General features: G+C 41.9%; 1 protein-coding gene across 6 annotated transcripts in view; it reads right to left on the bottom strand.

Annotated features, from left to right (window-relative positions):
- hycc1 (hyccin PI4KA lipid kinase complex subunit 1) overlaps positions 1-7,421 on the bottom strand; it is a 49,099-nt gene extending 41,678 nt beyond the window's left edge. For 2 of the 6 annotated variants that reach the window (XM_062957428.1, XM_008112643.3), the window contains exon 1: positions 7,116-7,421. The gene's annotated coding sequence lies outside the window, so the exon portion shown is untranslated. The remainder of the gene's footprint in view (positions 1-7,115) is intronic. The other 4 variants (XM_008112642.3, XM_062957429.1, XM_062957430.1 and 1 more) reach the window with 3 other exon arrangements.
- Positions 7,422-17,327: the final 9,906 nt, after the last annotated feature.

Raw genomic sequence — 17,327 nt, 5'->3', positions numbered from 1 at the left:
TTATTAAAAGAAATATAGTGTACCTACTTCACGGATTTCCACTTATCCCAGGTGGGCCTGGAACATAACCCCCGTGATAAGTTGCTGCGCCCGTTCCTTGGGAGGTCTGACTTGGCCACGGTGGTCCACGCTCTGGTTACAGCTCGTTTGGATTACTGCAACGCACTCTACGTGGGGCTGCCTTTGAAGACGGCCTGGAAGCTCCAGCTAGTACAACGGGCGGCAGCCAGATTAATAACTGGGGCGGCTTACAGGGAGCGTACTACCCCCCTGCTAAGCCAGCTCCACTGGCTGCCAATATGCTACCGAGCCCAATTCAAAGTGCTGGTTTTGACCTACAAAGCCCTAAACGGTTCTGGTCCAATTTACCTGTCCGAACGCATCTCCTCCTATGAGCCCACAAGTACCTTAAGATCATCCGGGGAGGCCCTGCTCTCGATCCCACCGGCCTCACAAGCACGGCTGGTGGGGACGAGAGACAGGGCCTTCTCGGTGGTGGCTCCTCGGCTGTGGAACTCCCTCCCCAGTGACATCTGGCAGGCTCCATCCCTTCTGGGGTTCAGGAAGAAGCTGAAGACCTGGCTATGCGCGCAAGCATTTAATGAATGAACTCAGTTAGCATTGACATGGATTGGATTCAGGCTTTTGCACAAGGTCTGATGGATGATTGGTATATTTATTTGGTGCTGCATTGTTTTAAATTTTTATATATTGTATTTTACTATGTTATTTAATTATTTTAACTGTTTTATTTTTATTTTATTGTATTATGATGTACTGGTAGTGATCCTACCAGTTGTGTAAGCCGCCCTGAGTCCCCTCGGGGAGAAGGGTGGGGTAGAAATATTGGAAATAAATAAATAAATAAAAAATAAGTGAGGGAACACTGTATTAAATATAGTTACAATTATACATTTTTGTTATTTAAACTATAAATATAGCAAAATTATGGGGGGGGTTATGCTTGGTTTTTTGGCAAATTTTGATATACCAAGCTCAAAAGGTTGCCCATCACTGCACTATGAGATATCTAAACTACCAGATCATACGGTTTAAATTTACTTGTGTAAAAGACTAAAAGGAATAAGATGCTGCTTTTTAATAGAAACATTAGGGTCCGCACTTTGTAATTCTTTGTATAAGTGAAATGCCAAGATTTGCCATTACTAGACAAAGAGCCAGCATTATCATGTAATCTATTTCACAAACACAGTTTCCTTTTCTGCACGTGTTTGGACTATGTGTTAAGTAAATTCATGGTTTGAGTGCCAAAACAAACAAATATAACTGCATCTTGTATACAATTTTAATAAGAGAAAAAACTTGACATTCCATCTGGACAGCCAATTTTAATGCAGAAAGTCCCATATGGGAACAGAAAATAGCACGTTTTCAAGACTGTACAAAGTGACACTGTGTGAACACTACTGTCTAAAGCAGGTTTGAAGACTGCAATTCAAAGCATTTATGTCTGAACCATTTAAACATATTAGAAAAATCTATTACAACACATTCCCTCTACTTCCTATGTGCTTTTAGATCATAGAATTACACAGATGCATCTGAATGTAATAGAGATTAAGGAATGGAGTGTACCTACACACAGAACACTAACATCTTGTTTTAAGTGTAGACCTATAAGTATACAAAATTAACTACCTTAGTACTTAACATAGAAAAGCAAGAATTATCTGTTGCTGTGTGCCTTCTTGGCAACATTAAGATGAACTATCACTGAGATTTCATGACATGATTTGTTCAGAGGGGATTGGCCTTTGCCTGGGTAAACTTGGGCAAGTCACAGAGAATGTGACTTGCCCATGGTCACCCAGTGGGTTTTCAATGGCCAAGCAGGGATACGAACCTTGGTAGCCAGAGTCCAATGCACAAACTGCTACATAATGTTGGCTCTAAACACAAGCGTACTTCAGAACAATGGCCAAGTGCCATTTGAGAAGTTAAATCAGTTTTCATAGAAAACAATGACCTCTTGACAACTAGACCTTAAAACGCACAGTAATGCCAATAAAAGGGGGAAATGACCAAATGCACTAGCCTAAGTGAATGCTTATTAATTATGGTGAAGATAGATAGTATGGCCCCAGTACAGCTTATATCTTTCAGAAACCTAATGCTAACTCATTTGCATTCACAGTGATCCTCTTTACAAACATCAAGGGATTTCGGGGGGGGGGGGATCCATGTGGCCATTTCCACAGCTTTCTATTATTCTCCTTTACAGAAGACAGTACTGTATACAACTTACAAAAGAGATCTTGTAGCACCTTTGAGACTGAGAGAAAGATTGATAGCACACATTTTCCTCAATGAAAACTTGTGCTACCAACCTACTTTTCTGTCTCAAAGGTGTGACAAGATCCATTTGCATACTGATCCAAACTAACATGCCTATGTCTTCGTATTCTGTGTACAACTCAGTTCATGAATGAAAATGCCCTCACAGCCAAACAACACTGGCTGCCAGATAGAATTCTTTTAGGAATGTAATTCCAGAATATAGAAAAACATCTTGGCCACTGTAGGCTGGTCAGTGTCATTGTTAAACAAGATCAATTCACAGACATTTTATGTGTTCTATTTATTCTGTGTATACATGAGATAATACTTTTAGGCCACCATTTCAGAGAAGACAACTTTGGAAAGATACAATTCCCTGAAAAGAATGTAATAAACAGTTTTTAACAAAAAAAATTAACAGGCATTTCAGCGAACAAGTGCAATCATCCCATTAAACCTGATTGCTGTACAAACAGATGGAGCAAAAAAATCCTCTTCTGTTCTATTTAAGTTGCATTGTTCGTTTAACTATAACAACATTAATAAAATATTTTTGAAAATTTTCTAGGAATTCAGAATACCTTCCTACCAACACATCTGCAGTTCATAGAGTGCTTTAGGTCTGCATGGATTATATGAGGAGCAGGTCATAGTAAAAGTGTACATCAGTTTTTCACCTCATAGCCCTGTTACATGCGTAAACGTCAAGAGAGGATAGCTAACATAATTCTGATACAATAACAAGCTTGCTCTAACTTTAAGGGCTAGCATAAAGATCCCGTCTGATCTTGGATGCTAAACAGAATACTTGAGATGGGAGACTCTGAACAACTACCATGTTCTGCAGGCTATGTTTCAGAGAAAGGAACCTGCTAAACGACCTCTGAGTGTTCCTTGCCTAAGAGAAATTTCTTGTGTGCCCTCAAGGCATTTCAGACTTATGGAGGCCCTATCACAGGACTTTCTTAGCAAGATTTGTTCACAAGAGGTTTGCCAGTGTGTGTGACTTACAAGTCGATTGGTTTCCATGTTCAAACAGGGTTTCAATCCTGGGCTCTTATGTCATAGCCTAACATTAAAACCACTACACTGGCTCTCTGAAATTCAGGTTGGCAGGAAAGTTACCTACCCGTATAAACCAGCCCACACACTTAGGTCCTCTGGAGGATGTTTACTCCAACCAGCCAGAACCTGACTGGAATGGGTCACCCAGAGGACCTTGTCATTTGCTGCCTCTAAGACTGGAATGACGTACTGGAAGAGATTTGACCGCTAAATAAGTTTCCAGAATTCAAGACACAATTGAAGACCTCAGTCTTCCACCAGCCCTACCCAGTCAATTTTAAACAGTGACGATTAACCTTAAATTTGATTAGTACTGGTGTCAGTCTTTATTCTGTGTATTTTAATATATACACTTTAATAGTATTATATTTATAGTTTTTTTAACCATGTTGTACTCCACCTTGAGCCATGAGGAGAGAGGATAACAAATAAAATTGGGTTGCTGTGTGTTTTTTGGGCTGTATGGCCATGTTCCAGTAGCATTCTCTTCTGACATTTTGCCTGCATCTGCTTCAGAGGTCTGTTGGAAGTGAGGCAAGTGGAATGTGTGTGTGTATATCTGTGGAATGTCCAGGGTGGGAGAAAGAACCTTTGTCTATTTGAAGCAACTACGAATGTTGCAATTAGCAAGCCTGAATAGCATTGAGTAGCCATGAAGCTGCAAAGACAGTCAGTGAGGGCATCCGCATAGAAGTAGCCTGGGTTTTGTTGCCTGAAGGCATTCTCTGTTTGGGAGGTGTTAACTGGCACTGGATTGTTTGCTGTCTAAAGTTCCTGTTTCTGAGTGTACTGTTTTGATTCTGGTGCTTTTTAATGCTGGTAACCAGATTTTGTTCATTTTAATGGTTTCCCCCTTTCTGTTGAAATTGTTCACGTGCTTGTGGATTTCAATGGCTTCTCTTTGTAGTCTGACATGATGGTTGTCAGAGTGGTCCAGCATTTCTGTGTTCTCAAATAATAACCTGTGTCCAGGTTGGTTCATCAAGTGTTCTGCTATAGCTGAGTCTCTTAGTCTGCAGTGCCTTTAATGTTATTTGATGTCTGGACAATCCACAGATATATGCACACTCCAGTTGCCTCACTTCCAATAGACCTCTGAAGATGCCAGCCACAGGTGCAGGCGAAACATCAGGAGAGAACACTGCCATCAGGTCTGTAGTCTTCTCTGCAAACAGTACTGTTGCCGCACCAAACTACAATTACAGTCGAGTCTCGCTTATCCAACCTTCGCTTCTCCAACGTTCTGTATTATCCAACTCAGTCTTCCTCACATCTGGATCCAGAGCTGTTTCTCTAGGCAGCAAAGCGCAGCGGGCCAACATGCCCAATAACACCACAAGTGCAGCCACGCTCCCAAACATGTGGCCGACTTGTTGCAAAACATAATGTTTTGGTGCTTAATTTGTGAAATCATAACGTAATTTGACATTTAATAGGATTTTCCTTAATCTCTCCTTATTATCCAACATTTTCACTTATCCAACATTCTGCCGGCCCGTTTATGTTGGACAAGTGAGACTCTACTGTACTATGATTCTGTAGCATTGACTGAAAGTGGTGTCAAACCACATTACACCAAATTACTGCCTTTTTATAAGGCCACTCCGAGTCCCCCTTTTGGGGTAAGAAGGGCAAGATATAAATGTAGCAAATAAATAAATAAATTATAGCCAACCCCCAGTTACAAACATCTGACTTTCAAACAAATCCTAGTTAAGAATGGGGTAAAACAAGATGAAGTGTGAGAAATCGATCTCTAGGTGTTGGAAATGACAACCTTCATCAAGCCTTCTTTAGCAATCTGTCTATGATCTTGTTGCTTACTGTTTCCTGTATGTATGTTCTGGTGTGCAGCTTACTCCTTTTTTTAATTAATGTTTTTGTTCAGGTACTTTCCTTCATTCAGATATTATTTTAAATGATCAATCGCGGAGAGAGAATGGTTCAGTTCTTTATTTTATCTTTAAGTCTTCCCCATTTCAGATTCCAGTTCTTCTTGATTCGGCCTGATGTATATTTGGTTCCCTTTTCAAAGATGTAATGAAGTCTACTAGATATTTGAACCATTTTTTAACTTCCCACTTTCTATGCTCTTCCCAACCCAAGGCCACAGTTGCTTGGGTGGCGACCAGCTTCCTTTACTCTATGGTTTTCTGAGAAGTTATAAAAGGGGCTGAAGACCACATGCTCTCTCTCTCTCTCTGTTTCTCCTTTTGACTATGTGACCTGTTGATAGCTGTTTTGTTAGAAAAGCGATGTCCTGGCTGGCTGCCACAAGGAACCATCTCAAAGATATTTGAAACTGGACTAATACGTTTTGTACCTGTGTATGCTGAACACATAAAGTTGTAAATAAACCAAATGTGTTATTTTCAACAAAGTCTACTTCATTTTTGTCTTTTGAGCACATAAGAAACAAGTTTTATGGGAGAGTATGGGGGGGGGGGGGGCACTGAAAAAAAACCCACTTCTAAAGCTTTGCTGTTTTTATATACTGGCAAAACTATTTTTCCTGACAGGTCGGAGATTGAGTGCATTTCTGGGTTGTATGGCCATGTTCCAGAAGCTTTCTCTCCTGATGTTTTGCCCTCATCTATGGCAGGCATCCTCAGAGTTTGTGAGGTGTTGGAAACTAAGCAAGTGGGGTTTATATATCTGAGGAATGTTCAGGGTGGGAGAAAAAAACTATTGTCTGCTTGAAGCTACCAGTATTAAAATGCTCTAAAATCAGGACAGTAAATAAAAAACAGAGGAATTCCAGACAAGAAACAATTACGGCCAGTTAACACCTCCCTAATGGTGGCGCAGTGTGTTAAAGCACTGAGCTGCTGAACTTGCAGACCGAAAGGTCCCAGGTTCAAATCCCGGGAGCGGAATGAGCGCCCGCTGTTAGCCCCAGTTCCTGCCAACCTACCAGTTCGAAAACATGCAACTGTGAGTAGATCAATAGGTACCACTCCGGCGGGAAGGTAATGGCGCTCCATGCAGTCATGACCTTGGAGGTGTCTACGGACAACGCCGGCTCTTCGGCTTAGAAATGGAGATGAGCACCAACCCCCAGAGTCGGTCACGACTGGACTTAACGTCAGGGAAAACCTTTACCTTTTTAACATCTCCCAACAAAGAATTCCCCCAGGCAGGAAGCAGCTAGGCTTTAAAACTTCAAGGCTTTACAATGCTAATCAAACCGGCCAATTGCAACATTCACATTTGCTTCAAACAGATAAGAGTTCTTTCTCCCACCCTGGAGCTTCCACAGATAGATAAACCCAACTTCCTTAGTTTCCAACATACCCCACAACCTCTGAGGATGCTTGCCATAGATGTGAGCGGAACGTCAGGAGAGAATGCTTCTGGAGCATGTTCACACAGCCAAGAAAACTCAAAACAACCCAGATCTCTATTTTCCTGACAGATCGGAGATTGCTGGTTATTCAGTCTAACAACTGAAACCATTGCCTAGCATAGGTATGGGCAAACTTGATGTTAGGAATTGTGGGAGTTGAAGTTCAAAACCCCTTGGAGTGCCGAAGTTTGCCCATGCCTCAGGAAACTACAACTCCCACCCGAAGGTCCCGTCCCGCCCCCGACCGCCATGAGTCCCGCTCCCCTCCCCTTCGAACCCGAATCCGGCGACTTCGCGAGGAGAAAAAGAAGAACCCGCCGCTACCGCGGACGGCCGTTTACCTCAACCTTCTAACGGCCCCAACTAGGGGCGAACCTTCCCTCAGGAAAGACGGGAGTTCCCTCACCTCTTTTCACGGCACGCTCCCCGCCGACCTCATTGATTAAGGACGCGTATTATCCCAGCTTGGACTGACAAAAGTAGCCGAAGACAAGAGAGAAAGGCTGAGAAGAGCGCAAGAGCGACTGACTGACTGACTGCGCTGACTGGCAGGATGCCTACACCGCCCAGCGGCGCCGCTTTCTGAGTGGCTGGCCCGAACAGCCAATGGCGGCGCCGCGACCGTTCTCAGGCGCCAATGATTGCTTTGCAAGGGGGCGCCTGGAACGCCAGCAAGGCCCGCCTCCTCCTCCTCCCTTGTTCTTCTTTGGCGGAGGGGGGCGTGGCGAGAGTTAACAGGCGCGTGGCCGGGGATAATGCCGGAGGGGGCGGGATTTTCGCTTTGTGTCGTCACTCCTTTGATTGACAGCGGCGAGTACAATGGGGCTCTGCGAGGGTCAGGGGAGGTGAAGGTCTTCAGCTGGCTTTGTCCGCTTTGGGTCATTCTCGCAAACAGACTTTTTTCTCGAAATTATTATTGCTAATTGCCCCTTCCACACAGCTGGATGAAATCCTACATTATCTGCTTTGAATTGGAATATATCGTTGTGTGGACTCAGATAACCCAGGTCAAAGCAGATATTGTGATATGCTTGTCTGCTTGAGGACACCAGTATTTTTAAAAGCCATTAAAATCAGGACCGTAAATAAAGAATAACACTCAGAAAACAAAGGAATTACAGACATTAAACAATCAGGGCCAGCTAACACACCCAACAAAGGATTCCCCCAGCCAGGAAGCAGCCAGGCTTTGAAGCTGCATGGCCATTCAATGCTAATCAATATAGCCAATTGCAACATTCACACTTACCTCAAGCAGACAAGAATTCTTTCTCCCGCAGATATATAAGTCCCACTTGCCTAGTTTTCCAACAGACCTCACAACCGCTGAGGATGCCTGGCATAGATGTGGGTGAAACGTCAGGAGATAATGCTTCTGGAACATGGCCATACCGCCCGGAAAAGTCACAACAACCCACTGTAGCAATATGTTCTTGGAATTCCTGTTTTAACCAGGCTACTGTTATTGTTTCATGTTTATAGTACTCTTTAGTACACACTATGTTTCACAATTGCTGCAGTTTGACACAACTTGAACTGCTGTGGCTCAGTGCAGTGGAATCAGGGAAACTGTAGCTTTTCTCTTTGGCAGAGAAAGCTGAGACCTTGTAAAGCTATAACTCCCTTTTTTCATTTCAGGAATGACTTGAGAAACTGCAAATTGCTTCTGGTGTGAGAAAATTGGCCATCTGCAAGGACGTTGCCCAGGAGACATGTTTTTTTGATGTTTGTTTACCATCCTTGTGGGAGGCTCTCTCATGTCCCCACATGGAGCTGGAGCTGATAGACGGAGCTCACCCGCACTCTCCTCGGGTTGGATTCGAACCGGCAACCTTCAGGTCAGCAACCCAACCTTCAAAGTCATCAGTCCTGCCAGCACAAGGGTTTAATCCACTGCACCACCGGGGGCTCCATGATCCCAGAGTATTGAGCCAGGGCAGTTAAAGTGATTCAAACTAAATTAATTCTACAGTATAAATGAACCTTAAGTTTCCAACAACTCTTCTGAAGTACGTTCTGATGAAAGAAAAGATCAGAAAAGTAGCAACTGGTGGCATCCATGTCAGCGAGGTGTTAAATCCACTGCATGTTTTGGTCCAGATATTAAAGGAGCTTTCTAAGGTACTACAACCTACAGAAAAAAATTTAGACTCTATTCAGCACCTCTCTGGAGCCACGGTGGCACAATGGGTTAAACCCTTGTGCTGGCTGAACTGCTGACCTTAAGGTTGTGTTGCTGACCTGAAGGTTCCCAGTTTGAATCTGTGAGACCGGTGAGCTCCTGTCTGTCAGCTCTAGCTTGCGGGGACAGGAGAGAAGCCTCCCAGCACGATGGTAACACATCTGGGCATCCCCTGGGCCACGTCTCTGTAGATGGCCAATTTTCTCACACCAGAAGCATCTTGCAGTACATTCTCAAATCGCTTCTGACACGATAAAAAAAACACCCTTCTGATGTGGGAAGTGATATTTCAGTCAACATTTCATTCATATCAAACAGGATCAGTGCTACAATAAGCCAGAAGGAGGCCAATTTTCCAGGCAGCAAATGTGTGGTTATCTGAAGAGGCAGTCAATTGTTTAATGAATGGGATGGTAACTTGTGGTTTTCCTTAAGTTGCAACTCCTGTTATCCCTAATTATGAATTATGTGGTGTAGATGGGTTTTTGAACAAAATAATTTGGGGGGGGGGGGGTAAATGTTTGCACTTTTTGAAAGATATGCAGTCGTCCCTCCACATTTGTAGTTTTGACATTTGCGGAATTGATTATTCATGGATTTGATTAGAATATTCTCTTTAGGAATCTCTAGGTCCTCTAGTGTGACTTTATGGTCAACTTCCTCCAGTTGGATTACCTACAGATTTTTAGAAAGAATTTATCTTTAGGAATCTCCAAGACCCCCAATGCAATTCTAGCATAAATTGACCACAGGGTTCTGCTGGGAAACCTGGAAATTCCAGAACAGTGGTTGTCAATCTGTGGATCCTCAAGTGTTTTGGCCGACAACTCCCAGAAATCCCAGCCAGTTTATCAGCTGTTAGGATTTCTGGGAGTTGAGGCCAAAACATCTGGGGACCCACAGGTTGAGAACCACTATCACAGAAAAAAATATCAACTCCTTTATTTGCAGTTTTTCACTTTCACAGGGATCCTGTGCCCCTAACTCCAACTAATGTGGAGGGCTGCTTGTAGTTTTCATTGTACCTATACCTTCAAGAAGAAGGATTTATGACTCACTATGGGTACTATGTATTTTGACTTGGAGGGGGATGCTATTTGCTGTTCTGATCCAAAGGTTGAAGTAGTCAAAGTGTGGTAGGAAAGGAAACTGATTCCTCAGTTCAATCATCCTGTTCAATTGTTTTTATCACAGCAGGTTTTCTCCCAATTACACTTCCAAATCAAAGTAAACATGGCTGAGAGAGAAAGATCACTGGGGGAGATAGTTTTTGGAGTGCTGGTGCAGGCTGAGATTACTCAATACATATATGATGCTCAGAATGTGGTGGAGTCTCCTTCACTGAAGGTTTTTAAACAGGGTCTGGATGGCCGTTTGTCAGGTGGGCTTTGAATCTGTGTTCTGGCATGGAAGGGGGTTGAACTGGATGGCCCTTGAGGTCTCTTCCAACTCTAGGATTCGATTATTCTATTATGCCCAACCATACTAAGTAAATAACAAGAAATTACTGTGCCCCTGCTGGCACAGCATGTTTAACTGCTGAACTTGCTGACCGAAAGATCGAATCCAGGAAGTGGGATGAGCTACCGCTGTTAGCACCAGCTTCTGCAAACATAACCATTCAAAAACATGCAAATGTGAGTAGATCAATAGGAAGGCAGGAAGGTAACAGCGCTCCATGCAGTCATGTCGGCCACATGACCTTGGAGGTGTCTACAGACAACGCTGACTCTTCGGCTTAGAAATTGAGATGAGCATCAACCCCCAGAGTCGGACACAACTAGACTTATTGTCAGGGGAAAACCTTTATCTTTACTTAACAAGAAATCATTGCTACCTCACCTGGGTTATGCTGCCATGTTGCACATGATCTAAAGAGAGGCCAACCTTTCAATGACTTACTTATTATATCTATAGATAAGAATTATAGGTTCTCCAGATGTTATTGAACTGTCTCTCATACAAACTCCCACATGCAGCATATCACAACATCATATATTGCTAGGCAGTAATATGCACTGAACCTGATCCAGGCCCTGCCTAAATCTGGATAAGAGACTATTTGGCAGTCCTGTGCATGCTCTGAACTTCATGTTGAAACAGCAGCATACAAAAGATAAAGTAAATAATCTGCACTCTGGTGCTCTGACTGCTCTAGAAAATACATCTCTTTTTCCTGGATTTCTGTTCAAACAAGTCTCAAATCTTGTTGGAGCATTGTATCTATACATCTCTGGGTTAAGGCATCAATTGTATTTTTTATATACTTGCTTAAAGAGAGGTTCTGTACCCTGTTATTCAAGCCGATCCCCATTTGCCTGAAACACAACAGCATGGCACAGAGGCTGGCCTGCCATGGAACAGCTACTGGAATGCCTGGAATGGGCACTGGCTCCTTGCCTGGTGTGACTGCAGGGCTTTACACTCCAGTAGCCATTGGGCAGGAGCTTAGCTTCAAACTACAAAGCTGCTTACAAAACCAATATGTTGTCAAAATTCATTACAGAGTAAGTGGATCTGTCATAAAACAATAGTAACACATCAGAACGGATCTTTGTTCATTGAAGTGTTGTTTCATCAAACCTGAAAATAATCAAACCCGCAAAAGTTGAACCCACAAAGGTGGATAGCTTACTGCATAGAAATTTCTACTAAGCTTCATAGCATTATCCAAAAAGTATATTATTCTAAGAGTTTCTTGTTGTAATCATTTTTATTTAGAGGTCCCTCATAATCCAAAAACTGAAACTACTTTTCAGCTCAGTTTTTTGCACCAATAAATGCAGCAGGAAGAGCCAACAAAAGCAGAACAAAGGCATACTAACTTGTGCAAAGATATATATGGCCAGTTTTCTTGGCAGTTCTCTTTTTCTTCCCCTGTCCCCAAAGTGTGGCATGTGAAAGTGTGGCCACTAGAGTTTTGATTTCGGATTGGGGAGATCCAGGTTCTAATCCATACTCAGGCCCCTTCCACACAGCTGAATACAATCCCATATTATTTGCTTTGAACTGGAATATATGGCAGTGAGGACTTAGATAACCCAGTTCAAAGCAGATATTGTGGGTTATTCTGCCTTGATATTCTTGGTTATATGGCTATGTGAAGGAGCCCCTGATGGTGCAGCAGATTAAACATGTGATCTGCTGAACTTGCTGACCGAAAGGTCGGTGGTCTGAATCCGGGAAGCAGGGTGAGCTCCCACTGTTAGTCCCATCTTCTGCCAACCTAGAAATTTGAAAATATGCAAATGGAGTAGATCAATAGGTACCACTCCAGCAGGAAGATAACGGTGCTCCATGATGTCATGCCAGCCACATGACCTTGGAGGTGTCTACAGACAACGCTGGCTCTTTGGCTTGGAAATGAAGATGAGCACCAATCTTCAGAGTCGGATACAACTAGACTTAATGTCAGGGGAAAACCTTTACCTTTATGGCTGTATGGAAGGGCCCTCAGATATTTCCCTCAAATAGATCAGCTTTGGCCAATCAGCCGCTTTGAGTCTCTTTGCGGAGAGAAAAAGCAGAATATAAATAATAATAATAATAATAATAATCATCATCATCATCATCATCATCATCATCATCTCCTTGCATAAATTCTCTCACAGAGTGTGAGGACAAATTGAGAGGTATTTACTGGTTATGCTACCCTTGAATTCTTTTGAAGAAAGGTAAAACTTACATGTAATTTAATTCAACGGGATAGTCATTTGACTCCTGTAATACATATCCTTTGAAAGGAATGAAAGAGAGGAAAATGACAGTAAGGAATCTGGACATGTCAGAGGAAGTAGATCACCTGGGGAATATAAGGAGTATCCAAGCATTAATAAGAAAAATGGCAGGACACACAATATATATGAGGCTTCACTTATGTCTTACATAAAGGCATACATTCTCTGAGTGAAAATATGTCAGTGAAAAGTTCATTATGAATTGTCAAAACTCTTTGTAAACTCCACCTTACACTATCAGCCTAAACGATGACCCTAAATCTTATTATCAATTAAATGGAAATTTGGAATAAAATAGCACACTCAGGGCCCTTCCACACAGCAATATAACCCACAATATCAAGGCAGAAAATCCCACAACATCAGCTTTGAACTGAGATCCCTTCCAGACAGGCCCTATATCCCACGATCTGATCCCAAGTTTTCTGTTTATCCTAGATTATCTGGCAGTGCGGACGCATATAATCCAATTTAATGCAGAAAGCCTGGGATGAGATCTTGGGATATAGTGCCTGTTTGGAAGGTCCTTCCATTATCTGTCATATATTCAAGTTCAAAACTGAAAATGTGGGATTTTATTCAGCTGTGTGAAAGGGGCCTCAGAAGCAATTACAAGGTGAAGCATTTGTTTCCATTCATCCTCAGCATCTCCATGCTAAATTGTTAACAAAGGGAAGTAAGTTGTGCCAGATCAGTAAAGGTTTCCTTTATAAACAAGATGATTAAGGCAGACATGTGATTAATTATCTTTCCTTTAATTTTTCTGGATGCATAGCTCTGACTAAATCCAAACGTCCACCCTAATACTAACAAACATATATATTCAATCTCTCGGTATCTTAGAAAATGGAAAAAAATGTTTTAGATGATTACAGGCTTACTGAATCAATCATCAAGAAAAACCATCTGGCTTCTCCCATCCCAGATTTCATGGTGTTGTTTCTTTTTAAAATATTGGCTGTGATTTAGTATTTTCCTCCTAGGAAAAGAATAAAGAGGGGGCCTGATTTGCTGGTGTTTTTTTGTTTGTTTGTTTGTTTGTTTGTTTTGGGGGGGGCTGGAGAAAAATAATGTTTTCTTCTTTATTTTCTATCTAAAAATGTCAAAATGTCATGTATTCACATGATTGCCCATAATTCAAAAGTGTTTTCCCATAGCTTCTTATACAAATATGGCATGAAGATTTAAAAGATTATGCATTAATCTCCAGCATACACCTATGTTGCATTTTCAAGGATTAGTAAGGATTGTATGAGTCATTATTCATTCAATTTAATATATAACATAGAAGCAGAAACGTTGCAGCATGCTTCTAACCTTCATCCTGACCTGGGTGGTTCCTTAGTAGGATTAATCTCTTAAGGCACAGCTCATTCTTCTCATCCCACTTCCCTCTCAAGTTCTCATTCAAACAGAGAAGTAAAAGTGAATAATACACTTGTAATGCTCTGCAGTGAATGCACGTAATCTGCATTTATTAGAAAAACCCACAGCCATTTCTATTTGCTTTTGTTTGCTTTTGATTGCCAGTTAAAATGTGTCATTTGATTTGCTATACCTGCTTCCATGATTATTAACTAGTACCGGTATATCACCCCATATCATTTTACCATTTTATTCAGATTTCAGTGGAGTTTAATCTATAAAAACATATTCATCATTTTTTTTAAACTTGAAAATATGCTCATCATTTTTCGACGTTGTGTTGCTCCAAAAAAAGTTAGTGGGTTAAACATTTTTGAGCAACTGAGTCATGAAAATGGCAACAAAAGTTTTGACACAACGGACCAGTGTGTCTGTGAATAGGTCACTGGATAACTATGCAACATTATTTTGCTTATTCAAGCTTCTAGCCATAACAGATGGGGCCTTTCAACACAGGCTTTAAAAAAAAGTCAGTGCCTCTCTGTGGAAAAAGAAACCAGAACTTCTCAAGAGACAGTTTTAGAAACATCCAAGGTCAACAAGGACTGAGTTATATTTAATTAAACTAAAATAGGAATGGTAATTTTGGTGCAGACTTAGCAGGTTTAATTCTCAATGTGTCTGTCTCTCCCACTCGCTCACTCTCATTTATTAAATAGATTGAATGCCATACATTTGCAAGTGCTGATTATGACTGATACCCTGCTAGGCAACAGAAGTGCTGCTATCAAAGCAGACAGGAAGCAGGAGATCTTAAATTTACCCATGTACATGTGCAGAGAGAGGAATGTTACTTTAAAGCAGCTGCAGAAGTCCAATATAAATTGTGAACTACAAACTGGCTCCTTCCACACAGCTGTATAAAATCCAGCTGGATTATATGGCAGTGTGGACTCAGATAACCTAGTTCAATGCAGATATTGTGGATTATCTGCCTTGATATTTTGGGTTATATGGCTGTGTGGAAGGGCCCACTGTTGTGAAGTTCAGGGAACTGCCAAAATCCCCACAGGACCCAATGTGAGTGCCAAGCCATTGTTTACATTTTCAAGAACCTCCCAAGTTTTCCGAGAAAGTAATCTAAACAACTGGAATAAGTAGTACTGACAAGAGATATGCCTTAGAGACAATTTAAATATAAACAAGTCACTAAGGCTAGATCTACACTGCCATAAAAAGCAGTTTGAACTGCCTTATATGGTCAGTGTAGACCCATATAAGGGAATTCAGTGCAGTTCAAACTGCATTATATGGGTCTCCACTGATCATATAGTGCAGTTCAGACTACATTACATGGCAGTGTAGAGCAGTGGTTCCCAGCCTGTGGGTCCCCAGTTGTTCTGGCCTACAAGTCCCAGAAATCCCAGCAAGTTTACCAGCTGTTAGGATTTCTGGGAGTTGAAAACCCAAACATCTGGGGACCCATAGGTTTAGAACCACTGGTGTAGAGCCAGCCTAAGTTCAAATGATTTCTATTCACCCAGAACACAAATGTGAAATCACTTTTCCCTAAGATCAACATCCAGACCAGATAACTGGAAGACAACCAATGTAACACAAATTTTGACAAAGGAATTGGGAAAGTGAAGAGAAGGAAAGAGTACTAAAAATTACACACAAACTGAAAAACAAATCTTGCTGGAAAAGAATTAAAATTGTGCCTGCAGATTGAGGTCTTTTCTCAAGAGGCATTTTCAGGGCCTTTCTAGACATGCAGTAAAACCCAGAAGTGACTGCGATAAAAAAGGGGGGGGGGTGGCTAAACAACGTTTGGGGAAAGTGGAGGCAGAATCGGATTAATAGCTGAAAAGCACACATTTTAAAAGTGTGCTTAAAACCCAGTTCTGCCCAAAAATGGGCACATTTGCATGACTGTACAGCGTCCCCTCACTTTTTGCAGGGGTTCAGTTCCAGACCTGCCCGCAAAAAGTGGAAAACCGCGATATAGCAGCACTATATTTATTTCAATAAATATAGCCTCCCTCCCTCCCTCCCCCCTTTCCTCTTTAAACGTACTGTTCTGTTGTCCTTGTTGTTCCTGGGGCGATGAGGTGCAGACAGGGCCCACTGGTGCTGCCTGCAGGTGGCTGAGGAGGAAGCGCGGGCCAGGTCACATGCCTCAAACTGGGCCCTTTTGTGCCTGAAAGGGGAGAATGGCCCGGATGGAAAAATCCACGATACAGCGAATCCACGGAACCCGAACCGCAAGGGAACACTGTATATCCCTTCAGTCATGGAAAATATATGACTTCCTTCCCATCCCCCTGTGTGAACTGCTCCAGCACACATGGGCTTTTTAAATAGTCCAAAACAGCTGATCGGGCTGTCAAAAAATTGAGCCATGGACACACAGGTGGCTAAAGGGTAGCACAATTGGAAAGCAATTAGAATTCTCTGCAACAATTCCTTCCTTTCTTATAATATTAAATAGAGCTTGAATTAACAGTTGGGTGAAGAGATAAGACATCTGCTTGTGTGTATGTTGGGATCTCTGCATGTGTGCATATGCTGCTGTAAAGAAGTGTGATTTTATTTTGATTTATAGATGTCATGTTTAACTGCATTTTAAAAGTCATGTTTAACTGTGTTTTAAAAAAAGGTTAATATTTCAGTTACTCTGCACCATGAGTTGGTTGCCATGGAGAAGGGGGCGGAGCCAACTGGGTTAGCTGAAGAGAGAGCAGAATTTGGAAGGAAACTCAGTCAGTCAGTCAGTGTGTCTGTGGTCAGCAAACTACAGGGAAGTGTGGGTCTGTTAAAGCTCAGGGAAGGCTGATCCTAAGTTAGGGGATCAGGGATAAAATAAGTTTGGTGACTTGTTTTAGGTAGTCTGTGCCCTGATAAGGTACAGGGAAGTCTGATTCTCAGTTGAGGGGATCAGGGAGAGTCAAGAGTTTATTTGAGTCAGTTTAAAATAAGTTTGGTGGCTTATTTTAAGGTAGTCTGTTAATGGAGAAAGAAGTGATGTTTTAAGAAGTTTGGAACACCTCAACATAGCTTTGCAACCATTATCTAAGTGCCTTTAAAGAAGTTACTGTAATCATCAAGCCTGTGCCTGAATAAACTTGTTCTTTTCCTTCAAACATCTTAGTCTCTGTCATACATACACACATCAAGAATAAACAGGAAGAAAAATAGAAGTCTCCTCTCTAAGTAGCCAGTGGCTACGTATTCCAATAGTGGTGGCAAGAGTTGATAATCTCTTTGTAATTTGGAGGCAGCATTATAAAACCTCTTTAATAACTGGTGGCAGCGGATATAGTTAAATATATGA

This window comes from Anolis carolinensis, chromosome 6, assembly GCF_035594765.1.
Source record: "Anolis carolinensis isolate JA03-04 chromosome 6, rAnoCar3.1.pri, whole genome shotgun sequence".
In the NCBI taxonomy this organism is placed as follows: Eukaryota; Metazoa; Chordata; class Lepidosauria; order Squamata; family Dactyloidae; genus Anolis; species Anolis carolinensis.
The sequence above is the reverse complement of the archived record's forward strand: the minus strand, read 5'-3'. Positions and strand labels throughout refer to the sequence as shown.